Genomic DNA, 5,000 nt, shown 5'->3' with positions numbered 1-5,000 from the left:
ATAAATGTCATAATTCGTCTTATATCAAACTTGTATTAGTTAGTAAAAATCAAGACCGAAGAGTACTAGGGTTTAATATGAGTTTTTAGGCTAAATTGTGTTTGTTGAACAAGGGCTAACAAAAAATTAAAAACTATTTTGAAAAAGTGCACTTACCAATAAATCCTTTCTTCTTCACGGTGAAGCAGATTCTTGAAGACTGTAGGACCTGTAAGAGAGAAATGTGTATTAGAGATTGTTTAAGAATCAACACGTGTATATATATATATATATAGCAACTGTCATAAAGAAGTCTCTATTGCTCCCCTAATTTCTTGATGGTGATTGGATTATCAATAGAGTGAAATAAGACTTTTTTTTTTTCTTTCTTTCTTTCTTAGCAGTCATACTTCGTGGAAGACCATTAAGGGCACCTACCCATTACTCTTTTCCAGAGTCTCACCCCCATTCCCCCCCCCCCCCCCCCCACTTCCCTCCTTCACCGAAGCTATTACGTGAATTTTTTATGCCAGCCGATATGGGCGGTTTCCTATACTCTGATATCTACTGTAATCACGCACGGGTCGCTTAGTAAGGTTTCTTTTGCCTCTAAGGCTCCATTATCTTGGCTGGAGGTGTAACGACCCAAGGAGAGATCATTGCATACAGAGAATACTGATACCGAAAGATTAGCCATTCTCTCACGAGCAATCTGCCTCGGCTGCAAAACCACCAAAGAATACCGACGAGTTTCGCGAAAACAAAAGACCATCTCCATTTCTCATCTTTCGGAACTGATTGTTATGCGTTGGCATTTTTTATATATATAACCAAATTGCTTCGTAATTATATAATTCAGTCAAACTTTGATGCAAATTTGATCGAGGCGTCTCGGAAAGTTCTCTATATAAATCCTCTCGAGGACCCGTTGGCCTAGCATTACACCGGGAGGTAAAATACTTAACCCCCTGTTTGGCAATATGTGGAGGCCCTGAAAATTTCGGCCTCGATAAACCATCGACAAATGTAGTCTCTATATGATTAGGCCTAATGCCCGCCACCATGGCTGTAACCCCTTGGTATAATCAAATACCATATTCGCCGATGAATAAATGACTACTACGGCGGTTCCGCGGAGGAAAGGAAAGGAAAGGAAGCCTGTGACTTAATCTGATGAAATTGGGGCTACGCCTTTTATGCTCTGTATATCGGCTTTGCACACCTCTGATGGAATTACGTCCTCTATCACGGCCGGGTAGGAAATCTTTTATTGATTCGTTGTTGCAGTCGCCTTTCTAAAATTAGCCGGATTTATTATCTATATCCCTGCAATATATTTATTGATATTATTTATAATATTTGTTGAAATTAGCCGGATTTATTATGTATCCCTGCAATATAATTACTAATTATTTATATTTTTTAATTATCCGTATTTATTATATATCCCTTGAATATATTTATTAATCTATTAATATATATTTTTCAAAATCCAAAATCCGTGCAATATCTATATTACTATATATATTATATTTTTTTATTAGACGGTTTTATTATATATGTCCTTAATATATTTATATATATCTGTATATTTTTTTAAAGTAAACGTCTTATCCCTTCAGTATATTTATTGATATATTTATTATATTCTATTAAACATGGCCAGATTTATTTTACAATAATCCTGCAGTATATTTATCAACATATTTATCATATTCCTGTAAATTAGCCGGATATATTTTATATTATTTCAATATATTTATTGATATGTTTATTATGTTTTCTTAAAATTAGCTCCATTTATTATATATTCCTGTAATATTTGTTGATATATCTATTATTTATATCTAAAATTAGCCGGTGTATATTGCTGCAATATATTTGTTGACATATTTATTAAATATGTATTGTTTTGCCCGATTTATTATATTCCCGCAATATATTGTTGTTATAATTATTATACATTTTTGAACACAGCCATTTCTTACATATTGCGTATTTTATATGCTAACTTCTTTTTGGAGATGTTAGCAAACCAATAGTTACCTGATACTTCCCGGTGACTTGAGCTTCCTCGGTTATTAAAACAGGATTTGAAGGCACCTTTTTTTATTTCATAATTCCTTGAGAACATTAAAGCTGCCATCACGTTTATACGTCATGCTTACCAAAGATATTTCTCGGTTTCATAATCCTGCTGATTTCGGGTATCATAGCTTGTGTTGTAGCAAAGCTAGTGTATTAAGTCGATAAATCAATCGATAACGGCCCTTCCCCCTGCAGGAAACAAGTCTCTCAAATCAATACAAACAAACTTTTTTATATGGAGTGCTTGTTCGTGTTGTTTTCCATGACCGGAACTCATTGATATGTATAATAGACTATGAATTAGAGTGTTTATAATAATTTATAATAAACCGACTCTCATTTGTAAATAAGTGAATAATGATGCAATAATTCGAGCTATGCCGCAGACCAACTAGAAAACCGTAAACATTGATTGAACATGCGAGAGATAAATGAAGAATGAAGTAACTATAAGAAAAATATATACAAGGCATATATACAGCGACCTAAAAATGTTATTCACGGTGGAAAGAATTTTTAAATCAGTAGCGCGAATGAATGATGCGTAAATTTTAAAAAAATAAGGCAGAAGAGATAAGTAAATATAAACAAGGAACCCAAGGTAAGAATTTTCAAGTCACTGTTACGGAAAATTTGTGAAATGAATTAGCAGAAAAAATAAAAGAGATCAGCAAATAAAAGCAATATGGAATCCATGTTAGGGAGAATGCCAGACTGAATTCAATAATGTAAAGTTTATTTACGGCATGCTTCGTCATTTTAAATTGTCGCCACTTACGTAGAGTACTTTTGTTTTGCCCATTATACGGAGAATAATGGCAGTCTGTGTAATGAAGTTTATCACGCGTCCAACTCAACTGCTCAAGTTTGGCTTGCCATATTTCACCTCTTGACTTTTATTCGTGCCATTTCAATTTCGCCTTTTTTTCCGCTGAATAGTTGATTTTGATTTTAATCTCTCTCTCTCTCTCTCTCTCTCTCTCTCTCTCTCTCTCTCTCTCTCTCTCTCTCTCTCAGCGTAACTTCTTAAATGATCTTTCAGAAGAGTAGGAGTAGCTTATACTATTTGGTGGTATTTATTTTACTAGCTTCATAAATTTACCAACTTTATCAGTGTTCGTTGCTATTCCGTCCCATTCTCATTTATTTCGTGCATCTTGGATCCTTGAATTTCATTTGTTTTCTGAAATATGCGCTATGTAAAAAGTTGTACAAACGTGGGAAAAATTCATTTACGGGCCTTTCTCCTTTTGTCTCTCTTAGACTAACTTTATCAATAAATGTCAACTTTCTCACCAAGGCAGTCGGATACTGCTCCTCCCATTTCACTCAATACTAACACTGAAAAAGTTACGTCAATATTTTCACACACACACAGACACACACATACATACATACATACATACATACATACATACATACATACTATATACTTATAGCATACGTATTATATATATATATATATATATAGATATATATATATATAGGATAGTATATATATATATATATAATATATATATATATACAATATATATGTATGTATGTATGTTCAGCAAGGGCCACTGGAAATATAAAAGAAATTAATACCAAGCGCTTTCGTCTTATCTCCAACACATTTTCGAAGTGAAACTGTACATCGTACCTCGACAATGTGTTGGAAAGAACACGAAAGCGCTTGGTACTCCTTTCTTTTATTTCTATTTCTATTATTTTATTTTATTTTTTATTTATTTTTGTGACTTGAGCTTAATTCTCTGTCACACGCTATTTATTGATAATGTATAAGCATGCATGTATGATGTATGTACATACATATACATATGTATATATCATTATATATAATATATGTGTATATATATATATTATATATATATATATATATGTGTGTGGTGTGTGTGTGTGTGTATGTATAAATATATGTATGTATGTATCTATATATCTCATGCGGTCTTTGGAGTAATTTGCATACCTTCTCAATTTTCTTCGAAATCCACGAGTGACTCACATCCTTCATTTGACTCATTCTTGGTCGACTCCATTTGATCAAAATAGTTCCCAGTCACATAATCCTCGATCTTTTATTTTCCTTTATTCTTGGCTTCATTTAGCTTTCCGCTTCACTCTTCCCTCTCCCCTTTCTTTTCCCGCATGATGTCTGATACGATCGAGTAACTCATCTGACTGACCTGATACGAAGAAATTCACCCTTTCTGTAGTGAAACAACGGCGGTTATAACAAGAAAAACAACAGCACTCTGTACCTCCAAGCCGCAAACACTTCGATCACGTTTTGCGAGAGTGGTTTCGTAGGGAAAGTAGTATAAGGGCAATGTACCATTGACCCACGAAACATTGGACTCAGCAACGCCTTGATATTGCAGCCTTTATTGCATCGTATTCCTGGCATTATGTGGGGCAACACTGCGTCTCTAATGCGCGCTTTAAATGCGAATGAACAAGAGAGTTCATAACGGCGTTCTCGATGGTTTTTTTTATTTTTATTTTTTGTCGAACGAGGGGAAAAAAAAGGAATCATTTTATGCTTCTGTGGGTTTTTTGTTTTATCTTACCTAGCGTCAAATTTTCTTATATTATATTTTATGATATTTTCCAATAAATTCAGATTCAGTGACTCATCTTTTATAATTTTATATTTTGCAAGTTTCAAATCGAAAGGGTAATACCTTCAGTTCCGTGGTGACACGTAATACTAATTCTAGAAGACATCGTAATGGCATACAGTACGCCATAATTCCCGGTACCCGGTTCCGTAATGTGTTTACCAGTGAATACCACTAATCGATAAACAGTAAATGCGACGATAACTAAGGAATAATTTGAGAGTACTGGAATAAGTTAGACGCAACCGAAAGAAATCGAAACTCACGCTCAGTCTGTTTATGGGGAGTTCCAGGAAGTGAATGATACACCGT

At 34.0% G+C, this 5,000-nt stretch overlaps 1 protein-coding gene and 1 long non-coding RNA gene across 3 annotated transcripts in view; one reads left to right on the top strand and one right to left on the bottom strand.

Annotated features, from left to right (window-relative positions):
* LOC135196334 (facilitated trehalose transporter Tret1-2 homolog) overlaps positions 1–5,000 on the bottom strand; it is a 195,286-nt gene that overhangs the window by 119,690 nt on the left and 70,596 nt on the right. The window contains exon 2 of the mRNA XM_064223083.1: positions 157–208. The gene's annotated coding sequence lies outside the window, so the exon portion shown is untranslated. The remainder of the gene's footprint in view (positions 1–156; positions 209–5,000) is intronic.
* Positions 1–5,000, top strand: part of LOC135196335 (uncharacterized) — a 151,309-nt gene that overhangs the window by 133,030 nt on the left and 13,279 nt on the right. The window lies entirely within an intron of this gene.

Source organism: Macrobrachium nipponense, chromosome 17, assembly GCF_015104395.2.
Source record: "Macrobrachium nipponense isolate FS-2020 chromosome 17, ASM1510439v2, whole genome shotgun sequence".
NCBI lineage: Eukaryota > Metazoa > Arthropoda > Malacostraca > Decapoda > Palaemonidae > Macrobrachium > Macrobrachium nipponense.
Note: the sequence above shows the minus strand (reverse complement) of the source record. Positions and strands in the feature narration are given on the sequence as shown.